General features: G+C 46.1%; 1 long non-coding RNA gene across 1 annotated transcript; it reads right to left on the minus strand.

Annotated features, from left to right (window-relative positions):
• Positions 1-828: 828 nt before the first annotated feature.
• LOC146765862 (uncharacterized) lies at positions 829-16,150 on the minus strand. Its single transcript, XR_014958806.1, has 2 exons — positions 12,700-16,150; positions 829-1,127 (listed from the first exon to the last, which is right to left on the minus strand). It is a non-coding gene; the product is annotated as an uncharacterized LOC146765862 (long non-coding RNA).
• Between the last annotated feature and the right edge of the window lie 3,010 nt (positions 16,151-19,160).

Genomic DNA, 19,160 nt, shown 5'->3' on the forward strand with positions numbered 1-19,160 from the left:
CAGGGCAGCGTGTGGGGCTCTGCCCTCAGTGGGATGTGACAAACATTAAATACCAGAAACTCCCTGGGCTGGGTTTACAAGAACGTGCCAATATCTGTCACCTACGTTGGACAGTGTGTCCCCAGCCTGAACCAACAGAAAAATGCCAACACCACAGTGAGACATGGAGGGCATGAAGAAGGAGAAAAAGGACAAGGCACACCCAATTTCCTCCAGCTTGTCCCCTTTGGACCCCTCATCTAGAATCCTAAAATTTTACTTTTGCACCCGTGCCACACTTAATTCTTACTGATATCAAACACTCAGAGCTGGTAATTCATCCTGTAAGATGGAAAACTTTTCCATGGACAGAGATCACAGACGGTGTCTGTGGGGGCTCTGTCCAGGGGGGTTCCTGACCCCTGCCAGGGTCCCAGGGCAGCCAAAGGGAAGCCCTGGATTCCCACAGCTGGACATCAGGATTCACACAACAAAGAAATATTTAGAGATGAAGAGTGGCAGCTAAAGAAATAGTAGAAAAATCCTCTGATTCTTGAGTGGTTGTGTTGGAGAAAATAAATCCTCTCTGGAGCTTGTTTGACTCTCACTCCTCAGTTTCATGCTCGAAGTTCAGCTCTTTCTTTCCCAACACACTGACAGAGGATTTGCAGTTCAGTGGCTCCCAGGGATCCCTGAAGAGAGATGTGATGGCACTGGTGTCCTGTCCTCATTGGTCCCCAGCAGCGTGTCAGAGCCTTAAAAGGATGTTTCAGAGAGGGAAAGGGAAAGGACCTGCACAAACCCCACATTTCCAGTCAGGCACTCTGCAAGTTAATTCAGAGGACACAGTTTCAGATGGAAACATTTCTTTTTTATTCTGTGTCTAATGCAGATGAAGAATAATACATATGGAACTTGTTTTTCAGCAGCAACTTGTGAAGTAGTCAAAGTTTTGAATCTAGGGCAAGTAAATCAAGCAGAAATAAAGAAGAAGGACATGCAAGCTGTAGTTGTCCTCTATCACTGAGCAGATCTCTGGGAGGGCAGAGCAGGGGCTGCAGCACCACGGAGCCTCTTCCTGGGCAGCCTCACTGCCACCACCTCTGAGCCCCTGGCCTGTGGGGCAGAGCCACAGACAATGCAATTATCTGGAAAATAAAAAACAATTCAAGGCAATTAAGAGAAATCTAATCATGTAGCTGACCCAGCAGTGCTGGGAAGAAAAAATCGTTTTACTGAAAGAGTTTCTTTTGCCTTTTCTGCCTTTCCCAGTGTGGGGAATGAGGGCAGTGTCTGACAGAGATATTAAAAAAAGCCAGAAGGACCACAAGAAAGACTAAAAAAGAAACTGGGCAGAACAAGGGAGCTTGGAAATGCCAGAATTTATCCATCTACAAGTCTTGTAAATATTATTCATAACCCCAAAGTGGTAAATACTAAGATATTTCAATAAACCCCCATTAACTCCTCTATGATTAGATGAAATTCTTTCCCAGATGCTATTCATTTCTCTCTGTACCAAAACTCTGATTATACTCAGTAGGGGACCTTTTGGTATGACAAATAACTAAAATGGTTGGGGTTTCAGTTATTAGGGGTAAGCCCAAAAAGGGAAAAGTGGTTTCAGAAGGAAATGTGCTTGCATAAGCTGGGTAGACCAAACTACTTGAAATTACAGTAAATCTAAAAATTACCCAAACACCACTCTTCTTGCAGCCTTGAAATGCCTGCTTAATTTTTTCTTTTAAATGGTTTATTAAAGCTTAGTGCATTTTTAGGCATGTCTGCTGGTTCAGCTACTCCAGGAGCACAGCAAGGTCTGGCCCACACATCTCCTGAGAACTCCTTCCCTTGCAGGAACTCCTCTGGTTTTCCAGGCATGAGGAGCACTGGTGGCTCACTGAGTTAATCTGGATCCAAAGGACAGGAGGACAGGCCTGGATGGACAGACAGAGGGAGGGCTGAGGGCAGTCTGGCTGTTCCTGATCCCTTTTCACAGCTGCAGCTGCTGACCCCTCCTTAACTGAGCATCCTCCCAACAGGCTAAGGCAGTGGGGACAGGTATTCTCATCCTGATGGGGGAAAAAAGCAAGGAATCATTTTCCTCAGCTAAAAGCTGCTGCAAAAGAGAGTTCCTTCTTTAGTGAAAAGCCAGATATAGCTTCCTCCTCTTCTCACTGAGATATTCAGCATTTTTTCCTTTGTTTACTTGAGAATCTCCCTGGGAGGGGCTCAAAAGTCCCAGGGTAAAAAGAAAAGTTGCTGCTGTATCACAGCAATCCTGGAAAGAGAGGCAGAGACACGATCCTGGGGAACTTCAGTGGGATGGCACAAGCTGAAGTGCACAAAAGTAAATAATCAGGGAATTTTTGAGCAAATACTACAGCAGCAGCAGCCCCTCCTGCCTGCTCCCCCTCGCTGTCTTGTGAACTGAGAGCATCTGTCCACATCTCCCCGTGCCAGAAGGATTACCACAGAAAGGAATTTACATTCTGTCAATTAAAACACCATCAAGCCAAGGATTAAAGTCACAAACACATGAATTAGAGAGGGTGCCAAGGGACTTTACCTATCTATCTTTCAGGACTTTTTGAAGCACACGGTATAGGAGCATTAAAGGCACCTTTAATCTGCTACATGGACGTGCATGGCATTCACTTAGAGGGGTGGCCAATGAGGTGGCAACCAGCACAGGGCAAGCACAAGCCAGGATTGGCGTCTGTCTCCCTCTCAGACTTCATGCACAAGTTGTACTTCCCCTCCCTCAAAGGAAAGTGATCATAAAGTGTTGAATATTCCTGGGACAGGCACTAAAACACTGCCCCCAAAACTGCTGAAAGTACTCCATGCAAGGGATCAAAATAAAAACGGGGTGAAACTGAACTGACCCCCACCTGACACTGAGGAGAAATTGGGCTGCCCAGTGTTTATCCCCCCAGCACTGGGTACAGGACCATGCACCAGCATCTCATGCTGAATTTCAGCTTTGGCTTAAAGCTTATGAGAATGAGGATGGAAGTTACAAATGGTTTGCGAAGCAGGGGAATAAAAAAACCCCAATTTGATCCCAGCACATAAGCTGGTGCTGAAGGAATGGGCTCAGCCCCTGTGCCAGATTGCCCATCAGGAGGTGAATGTGCTGATGGTTTTGTGTTTTATGGCCTGAGTTAACGCTGCTGGGGTTTACACTGAATCAAGGTGGAGCAGATGGCAGGAGGGTTTCCATGTTGTAGCCAGGCTACATTTCCAATTCAAATGGCAGCACTTGGCTCCACTAAAGGAGAGAAACAAGGAAAGAAGTTCAGGTCATTCTGTATTCCAGTGCAGAAAGACCAAAACATTTTGATTTCGGCCTAAGTTACCTTTTGGGTATATTCAGTGCACAAAATGGCCTTTCTTCCCCCATGACTAGTGGCAGGCAGAGCAAAAATGCAATGCAATAGAAAAAGAATGCCATATTTTGTCTCATAACTCTCCTCATATCACTTGGATAAGAGAGTGTGGTAGAAAAATCACTGTGGTGGAGCTTAAAAGACCGAGTTTATCCCCTGATTCAGCCTCCAGCTTTCTGCACAGTGCTCAGAACCACAATTCCTCTCACCTCAAATGAAGCAACAATCCTTTCCTTTACATCCTACACACATTGTCAGTTTTTCGTGGGAGGAACTGTGAACACTTTGTGTACTCTGCTCAGGAGCAGCATCTCGAGCTGCTATCTTAATTCCCCATAATAAATGAGTGTGAATTGGCACAGGCCAGGGTTTGTTCTCTGAGCTTGGCACACCCTGCTCGCCCCGGGCTCCCAGCCCTGTGGCTTCCACAGGAGCAAAAGCAGAAGTCTAATTACAGTCAGGGCACATTACTGCAATTTGATTACAGGCTTGGCTCTGATGGTTCCCCTGTGCTGAGAAGAGAAGAGAAGAGAAGAGAAGAGAAGAGAAGAGAAGAGAAGAGAAGAGAAGAGAAGAGAAGAGAAGAGAAGAGAAGAGAAGAGAAGAGAAGTACAGGTTCTGTCCTGTTGAGACTGTGGTACAAATGAGGAGAGAGAAGATGGAAAGTCCACACTGGACACCCAGTGGCTGCAGTCTCAGGGTCATTAGTCTGTCTATTTTAATAATGATTAATATTGCAGCTTGCCCAGCAAAGGTCAAAAATTGTGTCCTCCAGAGAGGAAGGGAAGCAAAGGAATTGTGCACTTTACCAAAAAATCTTCTCTTTAATCTGTAGCACTTCCATTTCCCTCAGTGAATTTACTCATCTTGAGCTTAATTTGAGTGCAGGGTTCAGCCCTGGGCACAGCAATGGGTCCAGAACTGAGGCAGGAGGAGCAACTTGTCCCATAAGATGCACTGAACATCCAGCCAGTGTGGGTCCATGTGAGCAGACCCTGCCACACGAGCAGCCCTGTCTGCCCTGCTCCTCATCCCTGCCCCCTGTCCCCCAGCCCTGCATTCATGGGACTTCCACCTGCATCTAAGTTCTTCTCCCTGTGTCATTTTTGTAAGAGGATCTAAAGCACAGCCACTCCTTCTAGAGCCCTGAAGTCTTTAATGATTAGAGGCCAAGTCCAAGCCCAAGTTACACTGTTTTTTTAGATCCTTCCAGCAGTAAATCCTACAACACAGCACACATTCCAGCACCTCTGTATAAAAGGCCAAAACTCACCATTCTTATTCCCTCTGAACCCTCTGCTGGTGTCTCTGTCACTGCCTCACTTCTACCAACTGCAGTGGTGAAACTCAATAAAACTGGGAAGGAAAAGAGCCTCTCCCTCCTGCTTTCCTCTCTGCCCTGCCCTGACACTCCCAGCACAGGTGCAAAGTGCCTGCAAGCCCCAGAGGGTTTTTTCTCTCTGGTTGTGGTTGCTTCACCACCCAAGAGTTATCCCTGCTCTGAGAACTGAGCTGCTGCCAAAACTCCAAACTTCCTGCTGCTCCCTTGAGCCCCAAGAGCAAAGTGACTGAGCAGTGATTTCCCCTGCTGAGCCCCTCCTTGGCATCAGCCTTCCATGGCACAACTGCCTGCCAGCCTTGGGAAAAGGGAGAGCTGCAGCGTGGGCAGGGCAGCACTGCTCACACAGGCATCCCACAGCAAAAACTGCAGGGTTCACCCCTTACCCCAGCCCAGAGGCTTGAGAAGCCTGCCTAATTTTTCTTTTGGACGGTTTATTAAAGCTTAGTACATTTTTAGGCATGTCTGCTGGTTCAGCTACTCCAGGAGCACAGCAAGGTCTGGTCCTGGACCAAAATCTGGCCCACACATCTCCTGAGAACTCCTTCCCTTGCAGGATCTCCTCTGGTTTTCCAGGCATTAGGAGCACTGGTGGCTCACCGAGTTAATCTGGATCCAAAGGACAGGAGGACAGGCCTGGATGGACAGACAGAGGGAGGGCTGAGCACAGTCTGGCTGTTCCCTCTTTGAGGCAGGGGAGCAAGAAGCAGCACTGGTGTCACCTTTGTTTCACCCAGGGCTGAGCTGCAGCGTGCCCGTGGTACCCATCTTGTACCTCACTGACATTGCACCAGGTCCCTTGGTGGCAATAAGTGGCATCACACACCTCAGTGAAGCACAGTTCTTTCCCTCTCCTTGCAAAGCAAATTGTCACAGGATTGGGATGTGAATGTCACTGGACTTGCTGGTCCCTGTGTGGGAGACAGCTCCTGCCTTCGAGCTGCTGCTGCCTGGAGAAGATGTGAAGGTGAAGTTGAAGGGACTAACTCCAAATAACATTGTGAATTACAGCCTGGCTAGGGGAGGGTACAATTCCATCACCCCTGGCCTCCTGTTTTCCATATAATTTGTCCTCAGGCAAAATATTACAGCTCAAATTAAATCATATGGAAAACACATAGCAGCCCCCTCACTGCATTTTTGAGCGGTGGTACACTGAGGCACCTCTAAATTCAGTGGCATTGTATCCCTTTCCCTCCGTGAAATCCCCGGAGTTTGGACTGGCCCCTACTCCTAAAGGCAGCAAAGCTGCAGCCATTCACCCCAGGGCTGGTTTTGCCTTCCTACATCCACACCAGCCCTTTAATGAAGAATTCCATTATTTTAGGTGCTTTCCTTGAGCAATGAGTGATGGAGACACTTAGAGAGAACTTTACAGCACTTCAGTTGACAATTTTCTGGGTTGATTGTGCACCTCCCTCCTGTCAGAGGTCTCTGCACCACAGATGGTGTTTTACATATAGCAGTAAAATGACATAGTTGGAACTGCAGCATATGTGCCTTTGCTGTGCCTCTGCATCCCAGGCAAGTCCACTGGGTTTCCAGCTCGCTCCCATTTTGCAAAGCTCAGCTTAACAGATGGGATGCTGGCCTCTTGTTCTTCCTCCAGCTGATGGAAAGAATTGCAATTGTAGAGTGGAGAAAAAGAAAATGAGAAGGACCTTGCTCATGAATGTTATAATGATTCCCTCCACTACAAAGCCACAGCTTTGCAATGTTATAAAATTGCTGTTATCTCTTTCCCAGTGTCCCTCAAAATAAATTGGTAGCAACCACGTTCATGGGTTTCCATTTAAGAGGATCCTGCAGGTTGTTTGGTGGTTTAAGCTTGTGAAGTATTTCCCACCTGATTCATTGAGGGGAGTTTAGCACTGCCTGAAGTTCCTGGACTGTCCATGCTGGGATGGTGCTGCTCTTTTCAGCTACAGCCCATTCCAGCAGGGACTGGGGAGGATGATTTCCCAGAGATGCTCACCAACATGCTCAGGCTGCCCTCAGCCAGGAGGAGGGGCAGAAAGGCAATTCCCACTGGGACACTGCCTCCTCCAGAGAGCCCTTCTGCTGTGGGACCGTGCTCAGCTGCCTGGTTTAGCCTTCCTTGTGCTGAGGGTCAGTGCTGGGCAGGAGATCAGGGACCCTGTCAGACCCTGAATCCTGATCCAAGAGGCACTGGAGACATCATCAGAGGATGATCCCCCAAGGACAGCCACAGCAGAAGAACAGATGGGATTGAGATCAAGATATGAAACTTGTTAGCCTGGCTTAACCTTTAATAAAATTGATCTCAGCCTACTCACAGCTGGAAAACACACCAGGAATGTTCTGAAGGGAGTTTGGGGAGCTGTAAGCAAGTTCCATAGTCTCTTTTCTGTTTTTTCCAACCTGATACCCACCCAAAGAAATTCCATTTCCTCTTTTAGAGAGAGCAAAGCACGAGCCCCCTCCTGGAGCAATCCCAGCCCTGGGATCAATGTGCCCCCAGAGCCCAGCTCGGGCTCCTGGGTGCCTCCAAGAGAATCCTTGTGACACTCCAGCCAAAACACACCCAGCAAAGCTGTGCCTGCCTGGACAGCCTTTGTTTCCGTGGAGTCCCCAGGGATGAGGCACTCCTGGGCTCCTGTCCAGGCAGGAGAGAGGCAGAGCAGCCTTTGCTGTGTCCAGCTTTCAGACCTCTCCCCTGCACAGACCTGGCTGCTCCTGGGCCTGTCTTACAGCCTTGTCACCCTTCCCTTACACAGAGACAGCATTTCACTCTGCCTTCAGCTGTAAGGGTGCAGTAGTAGGGGCATAAACCATGCAAACATTCTGTATTTCTTTGTATTTTCAGCTGACTGCTCAAAATGTAGCTCATACTAAAATATTCCTTAGGAGGCAGCAGAACTCCCCTACACCTTTACTTCTGATACCCAAAGAAAATCAAGATAAAGCTGAGTTGATGCAATGACATCAGCTCATATTGCTGTTGTCTCACACTGTTTGGCAGTTTTTAATCTCAAAACTCCAGCTTTCAGAGCCATGTGATAAAGCTCAGAAAATATAGGAAGATAATGCAAGCGTCTCTACCTTTTGACTGGGGAGAAAAATTTTAAAATTGAATCCCCGTGGTCCATTCCAGGGTCTGAAAAGATACAGCAACAAATGTCTGGCTCTTCCCTTTCTTCATTAAGAAAAACATGGCTATTTTGGAACAAAGCTTTTGATTTCTAGGAGCAATTCACTCATGAATGCTCAAGGTTGGCAACTTCAGCCCTCCCCTATATTCCAGGAGCACATGACAAGGAGATTTGCTATATCAGCTAACTTGTAAACACTGAAAACTGTATTTATGTCAAATAATCACTTTTGCAGGGCAAGCAAAAAACAAAGATCATGGTGCTCAAAAAAAAAAAATTGGGGGGGGAGGCAAGCTGAAATCAATACACCTTTAGTTCTCTTGTCTCAGCAAAAGGAGAGTCTCAGGCAGTTTTTAACCCTTTCCCACTCTAAAGAAGATGAGAAATAACTCCAAAGTGATTTGTGTCTTGCCATGCCTGCTCACATTAATTCTCTGATCTGACTCGAGATGTTGTGACAACAGCCTAGGCCCACGCCCAATAAAGATTTTAAAATACAAGATGGGTATGATAAATTATTAAGACTGATGGCAAGTGCAGTGTGTGGGTAGAGAGGAGCAGGATCCCTGCCTGGCAGGAGATGTGGCCCTGCAGCCCAGGGGCCCTTGTCTCGTGTGATCCATCACTCGATGGGCACAGGACACCCCCCAACATCTCTGGGGGAGCAGCACAGCTGTCTCACAGCCCTGCTCACCTCCCTGTCCTCAGATTATTGCCTACACTGAGAGTGAGCAAACACAGCACTTTTCCCACCTCGTCATAAGTCAGAGAATGGTTTCAGTTGGAAAAGACCTCCAAGATCCTCGAGTCCAGCTGTTCCCCCAGCACTACCAGGTCCACCACAAACCCATGTCCCCACGATGCCTTGAGAAGGCTGACCCAGAACAGAGGCTGGACAGTTAAAGAATAAAGCAGGGATTTATTCAAAGGATCCCGTCCATGGATCCGCCTTGGGCAGCACCAGACCCCAGCCAGGGCTGCACCCAAGATGAACCAAAATGGTCCCAAAATGCACGAGCGCTCCCGGGGCTCTCCCTGGGATCAGTTCTGCTCCATTGGCACCTTGGAGTTCATTGTCCCATTCCAGCTTCAGCCCAGGCAGTCCCATCCTGCTTGTTTTTCTCTCTGCAGCCCACAGTGTTTGTGCTCTTGGGCCTGAGATTTGGATTTGGTCCTTGGTTCCCAGCTGGAGAAGGAATTGTCTCCCTGCTCTGTGCAGAGAGCTCAGCATCCCCTCATATAAAGCTCAGCAGTACACACTAAAACAGCACAGAATTGAAAAACATAAAAGCTAAAACCTGAGGCATCACCCAAGCACCACACGCACATGTTCTGTGAACACTTCAGGGATGGTGATTCCACCACTTCCCTGGGCAGCCTGCTACAGATGAACCACAAAACCTCTACATCCACATGCCAGGCTTGTTCCATTCTCCCTGGATGCCTCCTAGTCCCCAGAAAAGGCCAGAGCTTTGTGGTGCTGCAGGCTGAGGGACTCGGAGCCAGGCTGCCAGCTCAGCCTCCTCAGCCTCTAACAGATGCAGGGAGCAGCCTGGTCCCTGTGATGTCACCCCAGGATTAGCATGCTGATTAACAGCTGGTTTCTTGCCATTCTAATAGGCTCTAAATACCTCTCCTAGGAGCTCCTAGCAGGAATTGGATTTTGGAAGGGGTGGGAGGGGATATTTTGTATTCACAGGGTCTTCTTCATACCCATAGGGCATTCAGTAATTCTCAGTAATTGTCCTACACTTTATACTTAAAGCTCATTGTTTTCAAAAAGCATTTTATTGGCAGGGGCTGATGCAGTCTCTGTCCCCCATTCCTGGCTCCCCCTTTTCCCTCTTGAATTATTGATCTTTCAGCAGAACAGGATTTGTCTTCATTATACGTGAGCTGCAATCACCACAGATATTAGTGTAAGCTCGTGGTGGCAGATTGATTAGTTCCTCGCATATGGAAGCAGGGGGTCCCTCCCACTTTATCAGGGATCCCTAGAGCCAGCTGTTCTTTACAGGACAAAAAAATGGAAATTAGATTTCAGTTAAATACATCAGAAATTAGATTAGATATTATTATTTCAAAATGTCAAGCTTGGAGGAAGAGTGTTCCTCAAAGGATTAAAAAAAAAAAAAAAAAAAAAAAAAAAAGATTTTTTTATGGAAATACTGGTGGCATCACTCTTTGCTTCATTGATTTCCAAGTAGGAAAAACATGAGTTTCCCTTCCCACCACTCATGACCAAGAGTTCTAAGAGCAATTCTCCTCAGCAGAGTGCAAAACTAAACAGTGATAAAAATAAAAACTCACTCACTGTTAGGAAGCAGACCTGCAAAAAGCAAGTTTGCATTCCCAACAGCCCTGGAGCATCATTCCTGCTGGTCTTTGCTTGTTGCAAGCAAGAAGTTCAAGAGCTAAAGATAGCCAGGGAGAGATCTTTTTCCATCAGAACCCTCTGGAGCTGGTGTGCAAGGAAACAACAATCAGCCAGGCTTTGCTGAACAACTTCTCCTGCAGTCACTGGCTTGTGGGACCAAAGGGGATGAGAAATGTGCACCAGGGCCACAAAACCCTCACCCAGCAGCATGTGTGGCACTCTGGGCCACCAGGAGCACTGGCTGTGGTGGTGGCAATGGCCAGGCAGCCCCACACAGGTGCCAGGAGAAACACACCAGCCTTACACAAGTCATGGACATCCCACACCTGTGGATCCCACAGCATCCCCTCAGTCCCTCTTCACCCCAAATCTTCTTGGTGATGGGGGTCCAGAGTTGTCCTTCTGGAGGTGCCACCTTTATACAGCCCACGTTCTGGGTGGCTGCAGATGTTCCCAATTTGGGCTGGCATGGAATGCAAGCAGTGGTTGCCTTTCCTTTCCCACAGCATGCACAGCAGGAATTCTTGTTTGGGGTGCTAAGCAAACTTTCACCTCCTTTAGGGCTGGAATTAGCACCTGCCTGCTTCAAATTCCTCTCCTATCTCAAGTTCCTGCTGTGGTGACTTATCTCACAGTTTCTCCTGTGGCCTTGACTTGTTTTGAGACAGGCATCTGCATTAAGTCCTTACAGGTCACAGCCTCTTGCCTTGGGTTCCCAACCCTAGAGCTCATCCTGGAGCTGGCACTGCAGCCACCTGCCCTGAAAGGATTCCTCAACAGCTGGAAGCTCCCAAAGACAAACCTGACCTGGGATTCACAAAGGAACAGGTTGGCACCCACCTGCAGCAACCAAGTGCAGGGAGAGCTCAGCACTGTCCCATCACCAGTGAAGCAGCTGCTGCAGAGGGTGACTGAGCTGCACAGTCATCACATGGCTTTTTTTCCTTTATTTTTATTTTTTTTTTAATTTTATTTTTATTTTTGGGGTTTTTTTGAGTCATACACGAAGAATGACAAGAAACAGTCTTTTCCCTAAGGAGAAGTCTGAGAGTTTTGACATTGTGGCCTATTGGTAAAAAAAAAAAACCAAACTTACAGATTTTTGTTCTATACTTAGATAGTCCACAGAGCCAACCCAAGCAAGCCCACTCACCATCTTGTATCCTGATTGACAGTTTGCTTTCTACTTGGAAAGCTGCAATCAAGGCTGTTCCTGTTAATTCCAAACACTGCTGCAAACGTCATTTTCTCTACCCACCCCTCTGACCCCTTCACACTTTCCTCTGTCACCTTCCCTCAGCTACTTCCTATCTGTCACCCCTAAAACAACTTGTTTCCCTCTCAAACCCTTTGTGGACTGTCAGACTAAACTGAGATAAGATGAGATAAGGTTTAATCACACTGGTTATTTTAGATGGATCCAATTCCAGCTAATCAGAGTCAGTTATTACAGAAAGCTGCAGGTTTATTTAAGTAGAAATTAAGCTATACAGCTAATGTTTCTATTATGAGGACTCTTGCAAACAACTTGGTAATAGGCTGTTAGCACTTTTATATTCATAGCCTCTTTGGCCTGGAAGAACAAGATGATTAACATATGTAAAAGCTCCAAATGATCAGCATCCTTGATGCTGATTCAAAGAACCTCCAAAGAGCCATTCCTCAGATATGTCCTTTTATAACCCAAACCATTTAATTTACATATTCATTTACATATGTCCCACAACACTTTAAAAGTTTCTCATTGGATTGGTTCAATAGCAATTCATTTATATTTATCTCACTTCCACATTTGTAACATCATTAGAGTCACAATGAGTTTAAAATACTGTAACAAAATCCTTGGTGTCAGAACAACCCCACCTCAGAAATGTCTTATTAAAATTCCTCATCGCTGAGTCTCAAAACATCTTCTAATCATATTCCAGTGAAACAAATTAGCAAATCGCAAGGTTGTAGCTCACGTTATCCAATTAAATGAAAATGAAGGACTTTAGCTCTGTCAAAGACAAATTATTCCTACTGCTGCTTCCAGCCAACTTGGCCTCCAGTTTCTGGTCCTTTATAGCCCCTCATTTATGGAGAGACATCCTACAGCAGTGCAGCCAAAGCGAGCTTCCCAAATTCCCCATTTCCCCATCTCCTTTCCTTCTGGAGTCCTGGTGGCACCCCGGGCTCACTGAGATCCCTGCTGATGGAGCAGCCACCCCATTTCCCAACTCCCTTTCCTTCTGGAGTCCTGGTGGCACCCCAGGCTCACTGAGATCCCTGCTGATGAAGCAGCCACCCCAGAGAGGTGCTGGCCTGCCAGCAGAGCCCCAAGGTGCCTCAAGGTTCATAACAACCCTCCACTTCTTCAACCTTCTGTCCCTAAAATAGTTCTCATGTTTTGTCAGCCTTTCCTATTTATATCACAAGCTCTCCAGAGACACTATACTTAGAAGGCAGCACAATGGAGCCTCAAATTCCCTCAGGAACACAGGTGACACCATCACTGACCTTTTCATTCCACATCCTGATCCCACTGTCACACACCGACTTTATTTTTGGAGACACTTCACACGTCAAAGGTGGTTAAATGGTTTTTATCATCATCATCATCATCATCATCATCATCATCATCATCATCATCCTGGCAGAGAGAAGGCTTGCTACCATACAAGGACAAAATGTGCCAGGAACAGAAAAGCTGCTCAGGAACCTTCTCACTTTTCCAAAGCTAACAGTGTCACTGACAAAGGCATTCACAGGTTCCCTCTGCAATGGGCTGGAATTAACGAAGGGGTGAGTCATTTTTCATTTGCAGAATTTTAATGACTGTCATCATCAACAGCATTTGCATTCATTATTCCTTTGTGACATACCAAAGAGCTGGAGAAATTTTTGCTCTTGGAAAACCACATCACTGCAATACAAGTTGTGTCAAGGCCTTAATATTTATTTGAATTGTTCTTGACATGCTTTTTTTTTTCTTCTCAGAGCACCATCAAGCATATAATTACTGAAGTAAATATATAACCCCACATGCATGTCTCTGTAAATAATGTACATACCACAGAACCAATCATGCCTATAACAAATACTTTTCCATTGAAAGATCATATGATTTCATGGGTAGAGTTTTCTTCCCTTTTCAGTTGAGTGGCTGTGGGGCTTGGAAATCTGCAACAGAGTGAAAATCCATAGGCAGAGTTTTCCAAAGGAATAAAGGATACAGATTAGGGTTTTTTTACTGGAAGATTTGGGGTGTCTCCATGAAGAACCCACATTTTAAAGTTGCAGATACCTCAAACACCACTTCCAGCCTGTCCCCAGGTACAAAGATGAGGTGGGAGCCACTTCTGCAAAGCCATATCCTGGCAATGAGCTGAACACCAGAGGAAATTCTCCCAAGAGGTTTGCCCCACATTTTCCACAACCCCAGTTTGGAGAGGCTGCCCAGCAGAGCAGTCCTGACAGCCAGTTCTGCTCCTGGTTTCCCTGGGGACAGTGATGACAGATGAGTCAGCTCACACCAAGCAAGAGAACAGTTTTTCTGATTTAGATTTTCCATCAATAAGAAGAGCTCAGAGAGCAATACCTTGTGCCAGTTGGGTCAACAACAGATTCCAGAGTGTTCTGGTTTTTCATTATTTGATAAAAGAGATAAACCTCATCCAATACATACCCAGCAGAAGGATAACACTCTCTCCAAGGAAATTAAACACTCATGCTCTGACATCTGTGAGGGGAGACACAGGTAGGACAGGGCTGTGCTGGAGATGCTCCAGGGGCTGGGTCTGACCAGGGGACTCTCACAGCCACTCCTCAGCACCCCTCAGAGCAAGGAGCACAAAACTGGAACCTACACTTGCCTCTGTACCTTGTAAGAAATCTTAATGGGGTTTTTTTATTATTTATAAAGAAATATTTTTTATTATTTATTTTTTCTGTATTTATTTCTCCATCTTAGAGTCAGAAAGCCTGTTTTTCCTATATAAGCAAATATAAGTCTATATTTACTGATAGGAAGCTTTTTTCCCCCTTTGGTTTCAGATCTGGCTGTAGCAGAGCTTTTCTTTCATGTTGGAATATGCCTGGCAGTGTAGATTTTCAGCATAATAAACCTGAGCTACAGAACTGACCTGTCACAGATCATTGCAAACCTGGCCCAGATTTTAAACCCATCACAAAACAGTGAAAGACTCCATATTTTATCTTTTATTCTTTTAAGCACAAATATAATTTATTTTATTCTTTGGTAGCCCAGTGAACACAAGCATCAGGAGCAGCAGAGGTTCCATGTAAAACAAGTGTGGGTCTGTACTCCCCAGGCCAGCACTGCCTGTGCTTGATATGGTATTTTCTTTGCCTTAAATTTTATGTTCTGTTGATTTTTCCAACTAATTAGAGAGACATTTTATGGTACCAAAGAGACATTTTTTCTCTTTCAGTCCCAGACCTGAGAACTCCTTGATTTCTCATCTTTAATTTGATCAACAGGGAAAGTAATGACAAATTGGTCATTTACAATTCTCCAGGTGAGTCCTCCATCCCTGGGTGCCTCTAACTAAGCCAGTCTGTGTCAGGAATTCCTGATGCCATCTTTTGCAAGCACTTGCAGAGCAAAGCTTGTAGGAAACAACGCACCTAAAAATCCATATTTTATACTTTGCCTCCTCGTGCAGGACTCACACACAGGTGGAGTAGCATTTAACAGTAGTTATCTCTACTCTATTGAAAAAGGAACTTTCCAATTTTCACTTATGTTAATACAAAACCTAATGTCCTGTGGAAGCTGATGCGAGTTGTGCATGCATGAATTATTATCGATTTCCTTGCAAAGACTTATCTCTGGACTACAAACAGTCTCAACATAAAAGTTAAGGTGAAATACTCTCTCCAATGTATTGCACAAAAGGAAACTATTTCCATTCTTCTGTGGGCAAACGGCAGGATATTGCTATGATACCCAGTTAATCCTTTTGGATGAGCATTAGATTTTTCTTGGCACAGCATCTTGTACTACTCAAAAAAAAAAAAAATAAAAAAGGAAAAAAAATGCTGTTGCCAAGGCATTAGCAAGAAAATGTTGAATGCTATTCTTGCAAAAGGAGCTTGAATAAACTATCAATGCACAGGATAAAGTGGAAAATGCATGAGTAAGGCAAAGCCACTCTGTATCTGCTGGGGGGAGTGGGGAGAGGCACGGCCCCAGCAAGGCTCTGCCCGGGGCAGCAGAGAGAAGGGATGGAGATGCTGTCCTGGGAGCTGCTCCCAGAGTGGCAGCTTTGCCTCTTGGTGGTGACTCAGAGCTTAAGCTTTGTCAGAAAATAATTATTCAGCCCAACTGGGGAAAACATTGATTTTTACATGAAAACCTCTAAACTTTACACTTTTGCACACCATGTATGCCAAACCAGAAAATAATAAATGATGCTACAGAATGTCACAGGCATCTCTGTGTTTCCATTCTCTTGTGTTGGGGGTGCTCTGAGGGTGGATCCCAGCACATCCCCAGTGCACTGAGGTTTCATCTGTTGGTGTTTTCCATCACAGGAGTCCCCAGCTGAAGCCTGCAGGGAGTTCTGTGTGCAGGTGAGGAGCCCAGACCAAAGCAGACACAGCAGCACCTGGACCCTGCAGTGCATTTCCATTTGTCAACAAAAAGTTTGTCCATTTATTTCTCTTTGCAGCTCCACACTGGAAGTTACCTTCTCCTTCTCCATCCCTGCTCCACCAGGGAAAGGTGCAGCCAGGGAGAATGGATTTTCCCTCAGTGTGTGAGAGTTGAGGCTGCTCAGCCTGGAAAGGAGAAAGCTCCAGGGAGATTTTCCAGCAGCTGCAGGTCTGTCAGACAGAGGGGAGCTCGCTTTTCAGCAGGGCCTGCTGTGATAGTCCACAGGGTAATGATTCAAAACTAAAAGAGTCTATTTAGATTAGACATAAGGAAGAAAAATCCTTCCCTGGCAGGGTGGGCAGGCCCTGGCACAGGTGCCCAGAGCAGCTGTGGCTGCCCCTGGATCTCTGGCAGTGCCCAAGGCCAGGCTGGACAGGGCAGGGAGCAGCCTGGGACAGTGGGAGGTATCCCTGCCATGGCAGGGGGTGGGATGGGATGAGCTTTAAGATCCCTTCCAACCCAAACCACTTTCTGATGTTATGATTCTATGAATAGTGAGAGAGGACTTAAATTTCCGCTGGTTTTACCTTGAATGGAAAAATCTGATTTGAAACCAACTGGCCAGGAAGGTGTGGGGACACCAGCCATGCCAGAGATGGCAGGGAGGAACATGTAGTTTTTGATTTTATGTTCAATCCAAGCCTGCTGATTTACTGAAATTGCCATCCATTTGCAGTGCTGTAAATGAAATCCAAAGCAGAGCTGTAGTTAAGACATGGGCTGTTCTGATACTGCAAAGCTGTCATTGTTTTTACCTCCTCTATCACAAAGGCACGTAACTGCACAGGATCCCCAAATACCCTGTCTTCTGCTCAGTACAAGGAAAATGAATTCACCCTGATCACTCCAGCAAACACTACACCTACTAAGGCACATATTTAATCAAATAATTAAGAGAGGTGCAGGGGAAATGTGTGCTGAAAAGATAATGTTGCACTTTAAAGGATTCATTATTGGTTATTACATTTTACACAGAATGTCATTTTCTTTACGAGCTAAAGAAAAGGTGAAGGTAGAAAAACAACATCCTACTGACTAAATGCTTCAGCTCCATCTAAATTACAGACTGTTGGGGACATGCCTGAGCATGGAGGTGCCACCTTTCAAAGGAGCACTGCCATTATGTTGCTAACATTTCACTATCTGATTTTTCCCTTTTCAGAGTTATTCTCTACATTCGAGCACTTGGGCAAAGACACACCTGGGCATTGTGACAGGGCATTTATGCCCTGTAACTCCCAGAGCCAGCCTGCAGAGCGTGTGGAGCCCACAGGGATGGAATCAGAGCCTGGGACACGGGGGAGAGCATCACCACCCATGGGAGCACACTGGGGAACTCCAGTGCCTGGCAAGGAGCAGGGAAAGGGGACCAAGGCAAAGCACAGGTGTCACCCTGATTCTTAAGATTTTCTAAAGCCTTCTAAGTTTACATTCTGTTAGAAAACTTTCCCACACATTTTCTATAAACAACATATTGTTTTGCATTCCTTTGTAAGGGTGGAGGAAGTTGATGTACTGGTGGTTTGTCCAATGTCATTGGAGGGGTGGCCCATTCACTCTCCAATCCACTGTCACCTATGGAAAAGTATAAAAGTTAGAGTCAGAAAATAAACCTTCTTCTTTTTTACCTTGCCATCGCAGTGGCTCGTGTTGTGCTTTCTCATGTCCTATAACAACACACAGGCACACAAAGCACAGCAGAAAGGAGGGAGATGCAGGAGAAGACATTGTTCAATGCCGACCCTCAGCCTCGTGTTGTAGCTTTGATTTAACTTGATGTAACTTAAAGAACAATCCAACCTGCCAAACAGCTGAAAATCTTTCCCTGGGTTCCACAAACTGCAGTTCTCACCGTCAGCTCAGGAATATTTTGAAGTGAGGAGACCAAAAAATAGTTAAGACACCTATGGAAAAGTGCCTGCTGCTGGTTCTGCTGGTAGTATTGAGATTTCCTGTCAGCCTTTACAGAAATTCTTTGGGAGTCTGACAGGATTAAGAGGATTAATACATTAAAGCATTATTACAGCTTTCACAGGGGATTTTCAAAGACTTTACACAGTGATCTATTTGTCCTGTTACATAGAACGAGCATTAATAGGCTGATTGAGGAGAACCACTGCAATCGATAACCTTAATTTTTGTAAACATCTTCTGCCATCAGAAGCAGGAGCTGAGGTCACCAGCCCTCCCACAGCCTGCACTTACATGGAGCTGCAGGAACATATTTTTTGTGCATGCCAAAGGCTGGCCTGGGTGGTACAACCTGCTCCTGGCAGGGAGAGATTTGTTAACACTGAATCATCCAGCCCAGCTCCCCAGTCCCTGTGGAGTCCTGGCTGAGTCATTGCCTGGATTGCCACGCTCAGAGCCCCATCCTGCCACGGCATTGCCAAGTGCTCCCCTCAGAGAGAGGAGTTTCTGCCTTAATTAAAAGTTTGTGGGCAGGTATGTGGCTGTCCCTTGCTGCTGCTCTCCTGCTGGAGATGATCTCTGTGTTGGGACATCATGAAATTAAATTGTCCAGAGCCACTCACTCCTTCTTGATACACAGTAATAACACTTGTTTTACAGCCCACCTGGAACCATTGGATTGCTCAGGTGGCCCATTTGCCACCAAAACCACGCACTCCTTGAGTTTTCTAGTGGCCAGATTCCTCATGGAGCACCCAGCAGGACACTCAGGGAGGGCACAGTTTGGGCACTGTCCTTGTGGTACATTCTTGCTGGGACAAACAAAGAAGCCAACAGTGATATCAAGATGTTGTTCTCTCCCCTGCACTGCCCAACACCAGCCTGGCTTGGCTGACCCTAATCCCTGACCCTAATGCCTCCATCCTCCAGCCACTCCACTCCTAATTTATTCCAGCATCGTCAGCAGCACTTTTCCTTGTTGATCTCACAGGGACAGGGTCTGCACCCCCTCAGCATGACACTCTCACCCTCCTTTGCATTTCCCTGGGAACAGTTTCACACCATCCCTCAGCAAAAACTTCAGTGTTTTGTTGAGAAACTTTCCCTTCAAAGAATTTCACAGGATAAAGGGCATAACCCCTCCCCTCCACCTCGTTCTCTGTCTGCTACATGTGAGTCTTTACAATATTTAGGCATAGAGAGGCAGATCTGCTGCAAATCAGCATAAATAGTCCAGGTGAGGGTCAGGCCAGCATTTTCCAAAAGTGTGTCCTGAGAGATCTTCTCATCCCATGGGCTCTGCTGTGCAGAAGGACTGGATTCCAAAGCTTTCCTTTTGCCTTGTGCTTTTGGGAAAATAAAGAAGGCACAGTCTTTGCTTGTGGGTGTC

The sequence above is a fragment of the Lonchura striata genome, chromosome 17 (assembly GCF_050655825.1).
Source record: "Lonchura striata isolate lonStrDom1 chromosome 17, ASM5065582v1, whole genome shotgun sequence".
Classification (NCBI taxonomy): Eukaryota; Metazoa; Chordata; class Aves; order Passeriformes; family Estrildidae; genus Lonchura; species Lonchura striata.